The following is a 15779-nucleotide window of genomic DNA, read 5'->3' as shown; positions in this document are numbered from 1 at the left end:
TTGTATTTTCTATAGGTTTGAAAATGACAAACGAGTTGTCGAAACGTCACCAATTTATTAAAGATGTTCCTGATTACGTTGGTGTTTATCTTCATATTGAGACTACGCTTCCCCCATGGTGAATCTATTGCATCTGTATACATATATATCTATATATCTATATCTATCTATCTATCTATCTATCTATCTATCTATATATATATATATATATATATATATATATATATATATATATATATAGTGTGTGTGTGTGTGTGTGTGTATGCTTCGTAGGCAGCTTTAGTCGTTTTCTTCCTGTGTCATCCTTGAAATAATATTTTCTGTATCCCTTTCTCGTTGACCCTGAAAACTACTATGACTCCATACAACCAAATTTAAAATTGCTGAGAATGAAAGTACATGTTATATCTGCCAATCAGAATTATTTTTTCAAGCAGGAACTTAAATTACTAAAGCTAACCTTGAGAAGTATATACAGTTAGAAGGCAACAACATGACCACTTCGTAGTGAAAAATAAACATTACAATGTCTTTTATTATTCTGCAAGTCACTTAATAACACTACAAAATAATATTTATAACTTATCCAAATGCAACATTTATATAATGAGCGTAATTAAAAAACATATGAGATACCATAGAGAAGCATTTGGAGTTACGTGGAGAGACAGACACAGTTACGATAAAGCTCCTCATCGTAACTGTGATTTATTCATGCAGGATCAGCAGGAGGCCTCGGACGATGTGACATTATCCTTTCCTTGTCTTTTCTGCGAAGTGAAAGCCAGGTAACAACATCCGAGTTATCGTAAACTTGCTGGTGAATCCGGGTTCTGGCGTTTATTCATGAACACGTTGGCCGCAGCAGATATACCGGGTGGGGCAGTCTAATGTTCCGAGGATGACGTCGGAAGGAAAATGACAGAAACCGCGTTGAATGCACTGCCCGCCTGCATCAGCACACTGACGGTACTGCCCTGGGGAGACAGAGGCCTTGTGTATACAGAATTCTATCAGTATTCTAGGATAAACAAAAGTGCAAAACACACACACATTATAATGGCATTTTTTGTTTTTGTCGTATACTGTCACTAACATTCTTTTTAATTTGATTATAATTTTTTTTTTTTAGTTGTTTAAGTGAAGGCAAACCTATTCCAAGTAATCTTACGTAAACACTTCTTAAGCTTGGGAAAGCTTAAAAATACAGTATTTGATATTATATTACAAATTATTGAACAAGAGGTATCGCCAGCCTTTTCAGTTAGAGTATTGACCGTTAGGCGATTTTATTTCGCTGAGGACGAGTCCCTACCTATTGAAAGTGTTAACGAAGCCTGTACCTAAAGAAAAGATGGGACCACTCAGAACAGCATCAGGTGACATTACCAGTGAAGATAAAGAAATGTGCTGCATCCTAAATAATTATTTCATATCATTATTCACCAAGGAAAATGTAGACCTGGTCTCTCAAGCAGCAAATATTTACGATGATAAAACGGAAAATATTCTTAGTAAAATAACTATTAGTAAGGAGGACGTATTGAAAGAAATTATAAGTTAAAACCTCAAAAATCGCCAGGTCCTGACGATATATATGCAAGAATTATAAAAGACACCAAAGAAGAACTATGTCAGCCACTTTTAACGTTGTTTAATGACTTTATATTTCAGGAGAAGTTCCAGAGGCATGGAAGACCGCAAACGTAGTGCCCATTTTTAAAAAGGATGATAAAGCAGCTGCGTCGAATTGTCGTCCGATAAGTCTAACGTCAGTAGTAGGAAAAATGTTAGAGTCAGTTTTGGGAAATAAGATTAGAAAACACTTAGAAAGATTTAATCTTATAAATGAAAGTCAGCACGGATTTAGGCAAGGACGATCCTGCCTCACAAACTTCTTGTCATTCTTCTCGGAGGTCTGTGAGGCAGTAGATAGCGATAAAGCTTACGATATTATTTATCTGGACTTTAGTAAAGCTTTTGATACGGTCCCACACGAAAGTTTAGTTAGAAAGGCTCGAGTACACGGTATAGACGGCGATATCTTAAAATGGATAGAATCCTGGCTGAAAGGACGAAAACAGAGAATATTAATAAATGGAACTAAGTCGGGTTGGGGATTAGGAACTAGCGGTGTACCACAGGGTTCAGTACTCGGTCCCTGATTATTTATTATATATCTAAATAATCTAGACTTAGAAATCACAAGCAGTATCAGCAAATTTGCCGACGATACAAAAATAGGGCGTATCATTAACTCGACTGACGATTGCCCTAACTTCCAAAAGGACCTCGATCTATTGTCCAAATGGTCTAAAACTTGGCAAATGGAATTTAACATTGAAAAATGTAAAGTACTTAACGTAGGAAAGTCCATTTGAGATACTAAATACAGCTTAGATGACAAAGAAATTAGCAAAGCGGAATGCAAGAGAGATTTAGGAGTTATGGTTAGTAACGACCTCAAACCAAGGCAACAGCGTACTAAGGCGAGAAGTAAAGCAAATAGGGTCCTATGATTTTTTTCGAGAAGCGTGAGCAATAGGTCATGAAAAGTAATACTGCAACTTTTTCTAGAATTAGTAAGGCCACATTTAGACTACGCAGTACAATTTTGGTGTCCATACTATAGAATGGATAATATTAACTCATTAGAAAATGTACAGAGAAGCATGACAAAAATTATACATGATGTTCGGAACCTGTCATATAAAGACAGACTGAAAAGACTAAGTCTGCACTCACTGGAGAGGCGTAGAGTAAGGGGAGGCTTAATTCAGGTGTTTAAGTGGATGAAGGTATAAATAAGGGAGATATTAGCAAGGTACTTAAAGTGAGCATAGGGGATAGAACTAGAAGTAATGGTTTCAAACTAGAAAAGCTCCGTTTCAATGAGGAAATAGGTAGAAATAGGTTTGGTAATAGAGTAGTAGACGAATAGAATAAGCTGACTAGTAAAATAGTTGCTACCCTTTCCATTGAGAGTTTCAAGCATAGGCTAGATAAGCATATGACAAATAAGGGGTGGGTATAGAAAAAAAAAATCTTGCAACCAATACTAATTCTTTTTTTTTCTTTCTTTCTTTTTCAAGTTACACTATGATAGTGTCTAGTTTCCCTTCACGCTTTCCTATAAAATGTCCACGCCAGTTTTTCTATACTGCGTGGTGTTCTTTCTGACTTTTTCCTGCCAGCTTCGGCTGGAGGGTTTGGAGGGCGGGGGAGAGCCTTCTTCTTTGCTCTCCATATCTCATTCTAGTAGTTAAATTACTTCTCTAGGAGCTGCCTAGCATGGGCCAACCGGCCTACTACAGTTACCCTCTCTTCATATGTTCTTATGTTCAGTTCAGAAATTATCGAAGCAAAAGCGCTTGACAGTATCAAGAAAATACGATAAAGGACTACGCCATACTGAAGGGAACAAGTCATTAAGTAACATTATTATTATTACTATTGTTATTATAATTCATCATCCGGACCTCCTTTCCCACCCAAGGGCAGGGTGAGGAATAGCAATGTCCAGACAGCCCAAAATTGCCCAGTCCAATGGGCCACGCTTCCATTCACTCATCATTCAAGCCCCCGGAATCCTGGCTCTATCGGATACGCCAAAAACATTCACCACGTTCTGTAGCTTCACATAATCGTATCCGACAGAGTCAGTCCAGACGCTGCCACGTTAAAAAGGGGTGCCAAAAAACCCTGATCATGCATATCTCCTCACAAAATTCATCCAGCCAGCTCGATCTCCTGTCAGTTCCCTAGCCTCACCGACTTCCAAACCTCTCTTCCTCACACATTCATCCACCATATCTCTCCACCTTCTCCTTGGCCTACCTCGCCTCCTCCCTCCTTCGAATTCGCTCAGATATACCTTCTTCACCACTCTATTGTTATCCATTCGCTCCACATGACCATACCATCTTAGTACACTCTCTTCAATTCTGTATCCACCGACTTCCTCACTCCGCATCTTTCACGAATCACATTATTTCGTATCCTATCCACCCTCTGTACTCCACATACATTCCTCAGTAGTCCCATCTCCACTGCTCTTACTCTTGACTTTTCATTTTCGTGCCACATCATAGTCTCACATCCATATGTTAAAGTTGGCACTAACACTCCTTCATGTAAGCCTCGTGCAGCTGCAACACTCAAGCCTCTGTTTCTTATCAAGGCCTTCATTGCACCAGCTACTTTTCTTCCTTGTGTCACTCTACTTTCAACTTCTTTTGCACATTTTCCTCTCTTTTCTATCACTGTACCCAGGTATTTGAACTCTCTCACCAATTCCAGTCTCTCTCCATTCACTGTTACATTGCACTGGGAGTCACCTTCTCTCTCAATAACCATCACTTTACTCTTTTCTGCGTTTACCCTCAAGGCACGACGCTTACAGACATTAGCAAAACTCTGCACTAGCCTACCAAGTTCTGGTCCGGTACTTGCAAGTAGTACTGCATCATCAGCATACAACAAATTTGAGATATTCCATCCATCACCATTCATTACCAGTGCCATCCTTTTCTCCATTACTCATGTTTTCACTTCTCTCATCACCCCATCCATATATACATTGAACAACCATGGGGACATCACACACCCTTGTCGCACGCCCATACTGATTGTGAGCCATTCACTTAGATGCCCATTAACCCTGACACATGCTTCACTACCATCATAAAAACTCTTGACGGCACCTAACAGCTTACCCTCTACACCGTACATGCTCAAAACTTTCCACAATCCTTCTCTGTCCACTTTGTCATATGCTTTTTCCAGATCCATGAATGCCATAAACACCTTATGGTCCTTCTCACAAGCCCTCTCTACTATCTGTCTCACTGCAAATATTTGGTCCACTCCTAAAGCCACCCTGTTCATCACTCACTAGGACTTCTGATATCTCTCTTTCTTTCTCTATAATAACTTTTCCATATACCTTCCCTACCACACTCAGTAAGCTTATGCCACGATAATTCTTACACTCACTTCGTTCACCTTTATTTTTGTACAGGAGTACAATCACAGCCTTTTTCCACTCTGCAGGCACAGTTTCACTCACCCATGCCTTCTTACATATCTCCAACAAGCACTTCATTCCATTCTGTCCACTACATTTAAGCATCTCTGCATACACCTCATCAACCCCAGCTGCTTTCCCATTTTTCTGCCGCTTCACAGCACTCCACCTGTGCGAGTGTCACGTCTCCTGGCACTGCATTCCTTCTCTGCACACCCCCAAAACCAATCATGTTTACAACTGCTCTGCTCTCTCTATCCCCATTCATCAGGCTTTCAAAATATTCTTTCCATCTGGTCCTTACTTCATCTCCATGGGTTAATAATCTACCACCTGCATCCTTCACACCATCCCATTTCTTACCTCTTTCACTTCTACATTTCCGCACCTCTTTCCAGAATAACTTTCTATTTTCAGAGTAGTTCACATTTATTTTTCTTCCTAGATCCTCATTTACTTCCTTCTTTTTCCTCTTCACTAGTCTTTTTACGTGCTTCTTGCTCTCAGCATATTCAGTTCTTATTTCAACTGAACCCCTGTCCCATAACCACTTTAGCCACTTCTTCTTTTCCTCCACCGCTCCTCTTTACCTCCTCATCCCACCATGCCGTACCTTTCTTCTTTGTTGTTACTCTTGCCACACCACATACCGCTTTAGCATTCCTAACTAAGAAATACCTATATGCATTCCACAGTCTGTCCAGATCCATTTCATTCCAATTCAGTAATTCTAACTCGTCCTCTACTTTGGTCCTGTATTCATCTGCCATTTCTTTGATCATCAGCTTCTCAACTTTTAGTCTTTCTCCCTGACTGCTTCTCTCTCTCCTGATCCACCTTACTCCTTTCAGCTTGATCTTGCATACCACAATCATTTGATCTGACAGACCTCCAAATCGTTCTCTCACAGCCCTCGTATCAGCAACCATTTCCATCATCGACCTCTCTACGACCACGTAATCAATCAGGCTTCTTTCAACACGATCCCCGTTCCCTCTATACCATGTATATTTATGTGCATCTCTGTGTTTGAAATACGAGTTACAAATGCACAACCTCCTCTCCTGAACACATTTCCTTTGGTCTTTTCCCATTATCATTTTCTCCTGGTGCTCCATAGCAACCCATTATGTCATCCTCAGGACCAGTACCTACTCTTCCATTCATATCCATCACAATCACTTTATAGCTCCTGGGCATTTCTCCCACGACTTTTCCCAGCTCATCCCAAAACCTGTCTTTCTCTCTCTCACATTATTATTATTATTATTATTATTATTTTTATTATTATTATTATTATTATTATTATTATTATTATTATTAAGGATACCCGGCGTTACCCGAGTATATTCGTAATCCTATGATCGTGTGTACCGGCATTGCCTGGGACACCGGACGGCCACTCTCCCTGTGAGAGATAACCCCTGGGGTTCCAATTTTTTCACAAAACCTTTGTTCCTTCTTAGTCCTGTTTCCTTATATATATTTCCCATGGACCTATTCGTACCATGGACATATTTTCATACTACCCACCCACCCACTAACCCTTCTCGCCCACCCTGCTCACCCACTCACCCACCTATCCAACCCATCCACCCACCCACCTACCTTGCCGACCCACTCACCCACCCATCCTGCCCACCCACGCTGCCCCACCACACCCATAAAAACCCTGCCCAACCATCCCACCTACCCTGCCCCACCATACTCAACCTCCCATCCAACCCACCCTGCCCCACCATACTCAACCTACCATCCTCCCACCCACCCTGCCCCACCATACCCATCAGTTCACTCAACCCTGCCCACCCACCTCACCTGCCCTACCCTCCCCACCAGTCCGTCCACCCATCCGACCCGTTTTGACCTTGTCCAGCGACCTTTACCTTATTTGTCCCAAATTGCTTTACTTCGCTCTGCTGATCTTCATGCCCTCCACAAAGTGTGATCTAAGTCGGATCAAAACTGGGAAAGTTGACCTATTCCCGACCTATAACCTTCTCGGGAAATATCTCTCATGTTTTATACCTACTGTAGTTAAGAATGAAACCCCTCTGTGAAAAAAACCAAGGTGATCAGTCATGCCATTTTAGAGCTACGGGTTCTAAAAATGGAGAAAACGAGGTTTTAACAAGTTGTGGTTCAGCGTTTTACATTATGTTTTTGCTGCTTCAGTGGTTGTTGTAGGTGCAGAAAAGTCAGGGATAAAGGTTATATGTTAATAAAGATTTAACACCTCTATCGTTGGGAGTTACAAAGGATTTTGTTTGTTAAGGTTTATGGGTGAATAGGCGCAATCCCTCCACAGATTATTTATCTACCGACACTGACAACAGTTATCCCACCAGACTAATTGTCCTCACTCACTTTGTGCCGACACCACCAACACCATCATCATCAGCACCACCACCAGCACAACGAGCGTAGTGGAACTGACTTTTCCGGACATGGCCATTCTGAAAACCAAGTACATAATGAGACACAATACGATGACACCTGTAAAATGTTACTCTTGTTATTTACTGACGGTTTTAAAGACAAGATCTTTTGTTGTGAAGAAGTTACTGAAGGTTATGTAAATAAAGAATTATGAGAAACTTATGGACTACGGTAATTACCTCCGCCAAGGAGGTTATGTTTTCACCCCTGTCCGTTTGCTTGTTTGTTGGTTGGTTGGTTTGTGAGCAAGATTACACAAAAACTACTGGACGGCTTTCCACGAAACTTGGTAGAAGAATGGGCCTTGGCCCAAAATACACTCCAATCAATTTTGATGCGGATCCGGATAAAGGTTGGGATCCAGGATTTTTTTTTTTTTTTCACTTTCTTTAACATTGCGAGATAGGGCTTTGGCGGAGGTATGTGCTCTACTGAGTGCCATTCTAGTTTGGACATATATTTATAGATGGTGGCAGTAACGATCGGCTCTACGCCTACGAACCATCATTTCTACAATCAGTGAAACACAATCGAGCATACAATAGCAACGATAAGTTACGAATGAGGATCAACAAACTCTACGATTAACTACAAATAAGTCTACAAGACAACTTTATAATCTCCTTCACGCAACTTCAGGTATCAGCAAGAAGAATAAAAAACAAAACAAATAAACGAAAAGCAAGAACAAAGCAACAAGGTGCATTTGTTAGTTTACTTTTTTATTTGTTAAATGCTTGTTTTTGTTCTTCTCCCTATTGGAATATAGCATCTTTTTTGAGTAGTTGGAATAGAGGAAAGGCTATATGAGAGAATTGTTGTATGAAAGACCTATAGTACCCAGCTAGACCTAGAAATTGTCTAACTTCGTCAGTCGTAGTGGGTTCAGGAAACTCTCTCACTGCCTGTATTTTGTCATCAGTGGTGTGAATACCATTACAACTTAATTTGTGACCGAAGAAATTTATTTCCTTAAAGCAAAATTTGCATTTAGAAAGCTTAATTTTTAAACCAACATCACCAACCTTTTGTAAAAGTAGGTCTAATTTATGGTGATGTTCTGTGATATCTTTCGTTGCGATGATAATATCGTCAAGATAAACAAATATTCCCTGTCCTAAAATTCCGGACAATACATAATTCATAAGATGCTAGAATGTGCCCGGGGCTGTCCTCAGTCCCATTGGCATCCTTCTTTACTGATATTGTCCTCTATTTGTGGAAAAGGCAGTGTATTTACGTGACTCCTGACCTACTGGAATTTGATAATAGCCACTAAGCAAATCGATCGTGGAAAATACAGTATTTTGTGGTCCAATATTCTGTAGGATGTCGCTTAGCAATGGCATGGGAAATCGGTCTGGGATTGTGTGATTGTTTAGTTTACGGTAATCTACTACCGCACGCATTTTTCTGTTTCGTTTGGGAACAAAGAATAATGGGACATTCCACGGGGAGACTGATGGCTCAATAATTCCAAGTTTTAACATTTCATTAACATACTGGTTTGCGAGTGTACGCTGAGATTTTGGGATCCGGTAGGCCGGTACGAAAATTGGTGGTGTGTCTGGGTGCACGTTAATCTTGTGATTAATCAGGTTAGTACACCCTAATTATTCTCCGGGTAATGCTACGGTGTCCCTGTGTTTTTCCAACAAGGTTAACAAATCATTTTCTTCATCAAATTCACCTGAGTGAATTAAATTCTCTTTTATGCTTTCTCTATCCGTAGATTTTATCTCACTTGTCACTCCAGCTACAACTATTTCCATCACAGGGGCGGGACATTTTTCAGTATTAACCATACAAGTCCCCTTTTTTAACTGTACTTCCCCATTCATGTGATTCATTATGAATATCTGAGTTTGCCCATCGTCGTTCATCTGACATAATGCTTTTTCTACTGACAGTCCTTTTACCTTACATAATTTTTCTAAGACAAGTACAGTACTATTCTGTAATTGCTCTTTATGGTAACTTTCGTGTAGGAGTTAGGTGGTATAACTAAGTCATTGGTGAGATGGGCGGGAAAAACTGATAAATCAGTACCGTCACCACGGTCTTTAGTCTTGGAGGCTGGGGAGGGGGGGGGGGAATGGATCTATACACTCATCTGTTTGTGTATGTTTGTTTAAGCTTTTAATATTACCAATTCTTTTTGGTTCTGTTTTACTAATCGGTGAGGACTCTGATGGTATTTTCTCTATGAATTCATTATCAAAGTCTATTCCATTTATTTGTGGAAGTAAAGTTATTTTCTCTGTTCTCATGCATCTTAAGCCCAGTAACATTTGAGCTTTAATTGCTAAGTTTTCAGTGATATAAAAAAATGCAGAGATTGGTCTTGTAGTCTCTGTGAAACTGATGTTTAACCGTATCATAACTTTCAGTGTAATTTGTTTGCCATCTGCCGTATATAAGTCTAAATCAGATTCTTCCAGAAAAGTTACTTTCTTCTTATTTTTAAAAATTCTATTTCTTCTTGTGTTATGAAGTTCACTGGAGAGCCTGTGTCTAAACATAAGGAAACGTTTTCATCCTCACATACAGCTGGTATCAAGTTACACTCATTTCCCAACATGCCTCTTATGTGAATTTTAGACTTGCTTTTCTTTACGTTTGTTTGTTTTTTGTCGTGACTTGGCCTTCCCCCGATTTGAAAATGGAAACTAATTTCTCTACTGTCGTGCAATTACTAGTCCAATGCCCTTGGCACCGGTGATACCTACAGTAAGGATCAAATCCTTGTGTCCCACCACTGCCACCATATATATATATATATATATATATATATATATATATATATATATATATATATATATGTGTGTGTGTGTGTGTGTGTGTGTGTGTGTGTGTGTGTGTGTGTGTGTGTGTGTGTGTGTGTGACTCTTTGGTCTTGTAATATGTAAGTCTTGAGTTTTGGTTAAAGGTATGGTGCTAATCGAAGAGCAGGAGTTAAAGATGAATACAGGGAGTTGATCTTGATTTATTATCTTCAAAGAAAGTCTAAGTTGAGCAGTGTATGTATTACACAGGGACTTAATTTACTAAGTCTCGTTGGACCCTTCTTCTTATTTGCTCTCTCCACTACCTGTCGGTTCTATGGCCAGCCCGTTTCTGATCTCTGATTCCTACATTCTCGTTTAGCAGGGGTCGTGTCACGTGGGCTATACTGTCGTGGAAGCTTTCTAGAACACTGTATGTCTGTGTGCATGTACTGCTTCCGGTGCACATCAAGCATTCCTTCACTTAAGGGTTGCAAGCTTATTTCCCATTCCCACACCTTGTCTGGTGCTCTGTCTGTCTATATGTCTATCTACCCATCATGCTATCTATTATGATTTATATTAATAATATGGAGTCCTGACAGTCGTAGTACCTCTTCCTATGTTTGTATGTTGCAGAAGCAAACCATGTCTATATGTAAACGATAAACATAACATACAAAAGATTTTTAGGATGCAGTATGCAAAACTAGAAAGCATTCAGAGGGCATACCTCCGCCAACGAAATAATTAAGATTTACTCCTATGATTTCTATATCCTTCCAGACGAATAAATTCACGGTCTCACATAGTCAGTCAGTTCCATGGTCTAAGTCGGGCCTGTTACACAATCACAGACAACCCATACCTCCGCCGACGCCAGTCAAATTTATTATTTGTTCCTGCATCTGGATGCGGATCCACCTCAAAATCTAATCAACCTTACCATAACCCACTGCACACCTGTCCACCAGATTTCATTGAAATTAAAAAGAAAAAAATGAAGTAGCGCACACAAACAGATAGACACGGGCGAATACATAACTCCGTCCAATTTCGTTGGCGAATCAGTGAGAATGAGTCTGTCAATCCATATATCTTAGACCCCTTAATCCCACAAGGAGTGGCCACAATCAAATCTCCCCCATACTGCCTTGTCCTATGCCATTTGCCTCTCCTTCCTTCAACTTACAACCACCTCTTTTATATGTCTCGAGCCCCACTCCATCCCCCCATCTCATCTTTAGTCCCTCCCTCCCCCTCTCCCCCTCCACCTCACTCATACACTCTTTAGTCAGTCTTTCATTCTCCATTCCCTTCACATAGCCAAACCATTTAAGAGTATTTCTCTTAACCCTTTTTGTCACATTCACATCAACACCATAACACTCCTATACCTCCTGATTTGTCTGTCTCCATTTAACATTTCATAGGCCTCTCAAATAACTCATTTCCATTGCTCTCACTCCTAACTTGTGACCTTCCAACAAAGTCAAAGTTTCACTTAAAAAGAAGCTTAACGAATTCTCTAAAACCACTTAGAATACGACACTTGGTGCATTGACATCTTACTTGCAAAGTATGAAGATAAAAGCGTACCATAGGATGCTTCCAAATATAAGCAAATGCTCGATTGTGATCATTTAATGAAAAGTCAAGTTTTGTGTATGTTGCTTTTTTTTTTTTTACAACTATCATAAGGAATCATGAGTGAATTATAGCTTTGCCGAAAATAAAATTTCTCAGTGGATTTCAGTATTATATCACATGAAAGGGGTTAGTTTTCCTGAACGTCAATTTTACCCTCCGTTCAACCACCAGCGTAGCTGGGGGTGGGGGATGGGCGGGGTGGCACTGACCTCCCCTCACATTATGCCTGGCCACCACAATGTCCATCCCAGACTTCCGATGAAATGACTCCCGACTCCCTAAAGTTCTCCTTTGGTGTCCCCATTATTAGGCTTGGCCGCTCTGTGTTTTAAATCCTGGTTACACCTTCATTTAAGTACCTCAGATGGAAGGTAACTAAACACAGCTATTCTTAATCCTCTCAGTTCCGTGACGTATTTCTCAGTATATTCCTGCAAATATCAGACATATTTATTGGACTATATATAATCAGATGTAGTAATGCAGTTTCATCTTAACGTTTCCACCTCGAAAGGTATCTTTTAAGATTAAGATAAAAAAAAAAAATCCAGAGAAGGAAGCAATAAGTAAACGTTAAACACGTCACCGAGTGAAACGTTTAACCATCACACTCGTCAAAGCCGCATCGTGGCCCCCGGTTTGTGCAGTCGCGGACATAAATACCGATCCACTCTATAACAAACAACGAAGCAGTGAACAAAGGCGTTCGAAGCCTAGGCATGCAATTTGTGAGGCTCAGCAGACTTTTCAGACATGGTAACAGTGTCATGATTGTCGAATAAAAAGTGGAACGGCTTTATTTTATGCGATTGTACAATGCTTTAAGTATACTCTTAACGTCAGCGCAGAGAGAGAGAGAGAGAGAGAGAGAGATGTGTCACGTATGCAGAGGAAGACAAAAAAAAAAAAAATGTGTCAGGCACAACAAACCTCGCCCGACAGCAGTTATTTTATTGCTATTAAATACTGACTCGTTTCTGCCATTTCGTGTCGGTGTACAGTTAAAGTAGGTAATGGCACAAATGTTTTCAAGCTGCTCCCTCTGAAAATCCGTGATCTTGGGTTTAACCTTTCAGAGTTACACAAGGTCAAAGGTTATGCTGCCAAATGAAACCCCATATGACACTTTCTGTATCTTGGTAATAGTAAATATGTGTATCTACAACAAGTTTCGAGTTATAGCCCCCTGAATATCCGTGACCTTGAGTTTCACCGTTTAAGGTTACTTCCGGTCAAAGGTCAAGGTACCAATTAAAAACCCATATGGGATTTCCTATATGTTGATAGCAATAAATATATCTTCAACCAGTTTCAAGTTATAGCCCCCCTCAACGTTCATGACGTTGAGTTTGACCTATCTGGGTCATTCAAGGTCAGTGGTCTTGGTGCCAAATGAAAGCTCGTATTACGAATTCCTGTATGTTCCTAATAGTTAATAACTCTATATTCAACCGTTTTCAAGTTATAGCCCTCTGAAAATCCGTGACCTTGATTTTGACCTTGCAGAGTCACTCGATTACCTCCAAGATTTAACTACTGTCTTGGGGACCAGTGCCCACATATCCTGAATGTTTCATGTAATTTCATTCAGCCGTTTTTCCGTACTGTTACTAACAAACATAGAAACAAACTTCAAACTAGCAAACAAACAAACGACCAAAAACAATACCTCGTAAGACTCCGTCCGGGCTAGGTACAAGGAAAAGTATTTTTGGGACTGTCATTATATTTCCTCCTTTTACGTATAAAGTGGGAAGGGTATACTCACTGCGCCATAATGAAGGGGTTGGGTATACTCACAGCGTCAGAGGTGAGAGAGACGTGAGGAAGTGTATGGATGGGGACGCAGGGAGGGAGTGAGAGGAACAGCTGGGATTCTGTCGTTATATATCCCACCTTCCTTCTGGAATCTTGAGCTGTGACTGGCTGAACGTTGTTTCCGTCTTTGGTTTTATCGTTTTCTTCTCCTCAGCAATATTCCAATACATTTTTCCTCTCGCTTCATGTATCAGTTTGAGCACCTGTTATAATACGTTACATTAACACGAAACATTTCTACCGGGAGTTACAGTGTTATAAAACATCATTACAGAGAACCGAATGGTACCAAGATCAGGAAAAAAAAAAAAAAAAAAAAAAAAAAAGGGTCCCTCCCCGCCAACTCTGAGAAACATTCTGAAGGTTGTACACGCGCCACAAAACGTCTGAAAATTTTCCGTCTAAATATTTTGGTACAGTGGACGAAGCGCTTGGAAAATGACCACCGGTGTCGTTTGGAGAATATGTGTGTATATTGTTTTTAACACTACAGCATAGACAAGATACTTTTTACAGCAAATGAAACACAATAACCATTATAGAATATTTACTTTAGGAAAAACGCGAACAGTAACAGCGCTTATTGTTAAACAATCGATCAGCTGTTTTCAGATACTTCGTGGAGTGGGTGTACACTGCAGAGAGTGTTTGGTATATCCAGTGACATGAGCCGCAGTGAAGTGTGTCGAGTGGGTAGAGAAATCGTCTGGTGTCCGAACAGACGCGAATTCGATCTCAGGCTTGGGCATGAAACAGTTTAATGATCTGATTTTTGTAAAAATAGGTTCTGCTTATCTACCTGACATGTTATAAAGCACCCCGCTAATACCATAACTCCAGTCGTGAGACAGTCCTACTGTGTATTTTGTTTCAACGGTGAGTATTAGTGCTGAAGTGGTGACATGTGATGCTGTGTGGTTTGAAGGAGGAATGCTGGGCCTTAGGCAACAGTCTGTAAAGTTTATGCCAATTCCTTTTCACAACTCTCATCTCCCCATCCTCCCACAAACCTCTGCCCCATCTCCCCTCATTCCCCCACGCACGCCTCTCCTTCACACCACCGACGCCCCCTCACCCCTACACACGCTTACCCCACACAGTCCTTCAGGTCCCATCTCAACACACACACACACACACACACACACACACACACACACACACACACACACACACACACACACAGGCGGTGGCTCAATCAGTAGAGAGGTGGCCTGCAGTCGTACCGGACCCGGGTTCAAATCCCCGCTGGGGCAGGAAACAGTGTAAGGATTTGACTTTCATGTAAAGCAGACTACCGATCTACCAGAAGACCCGCCGACATGTCGTAAAAATACCCCCGCTCCCGTATGAGACAGCCGTAGCATGTATTCAATATGGACGGTGGGTGTTAGCGCCGAAGTGGTGACATGCAGAGGTGTATGATATGCAGGACGACTACTGGGCCTCGGGAGCAGGCTGTGAAGCCTATGCCCAGAGTCGAGGACTTAAAACACACACACACACACACCCGCACGCTCAACCTCATCGTAATACCCTTCTCTTACCCTCGTCGTCGTTGACCTAACAGGTACACATTGCCGGTACTTTCTTCGCTATTTCTCCATCAGCTCTCCAAAACTTACCATCTTCATTCCACTGTTCCTCCATCCCAGGAACTCCTCTCACACTCCCCTCGGTACCTGCCCCCACCTGCCTCCTTTATATAATCTCCCTTCGGTCATAACATCACCTCAGCAAAAACCTGATCACCAAGACCTTCAACTCTCAGGCTGGTTGCAGGGCGTTACTGGGAACTGGTCAGTTATGATCTTGTACAGAAACCAGTAATGTTGCTTTTTTTTTTTTTTTTTTTTTTTTAACGCGCTAACGTTGCGACAACGGGTGCTATGTTGTGACCGGTGTGTGTGTGTGTGTGTGTGTGTGTGTGTGTGTGTGTGTGTGTCGAAATAAATCAGAGTTTTTATGCAGTTTTTAACCACACTTGGTGGACGGGTTGAGAGATGGTTGCGGAACAACCAATGAGTACACTTGTTTTTTTTAACAATAGGTCAAAGGCCAAAGTCACAGAGCTAGGTCAAATT

The 15779-nt window shown here is 40.9% G+C and overlaps 1 long non-coding RNA gene across 1 annotated transcript; it reads right to left on the bottom strand.

The window, feature by feature from the left end:
* Positions 1-520: 520 nt before the first annotated feature.
* On the bottom strand, positions 521-13722 carry LOC145410952 (uncharacterized). Its single transcript, XR_013899352.1, has 3 exons — positions 13681-13722; positions 7394-7482; positions 521-977 (listed from the first exon to the last, which is right to left on the bottom strand). It is a non-coding gene; the product is annotated as an uncharacterized LOC145410952 (long non-coding RNA).
* Positions 13723-15779: the final 2057 nt, after the last annotated feature.

This window comes from Coenobita brevimanus, chromosome 87 (assembly GCF_032717465.1).
Source record: "Coenobita brevimanus isolate Jiangsu-jjx chromosome 87, ASM3271746v2, whole genome shotgun sequence".
Taxonomy (NCBI): Eukaryota; Metazoa; Arthropoda; class Malacostraca; order Decapoda; family Coenobitidae; genus Coenobita; species Coenobita brevimanus.
This window is presented reverse-complemented; position numbering and strand designations above follow the sequence as displayed.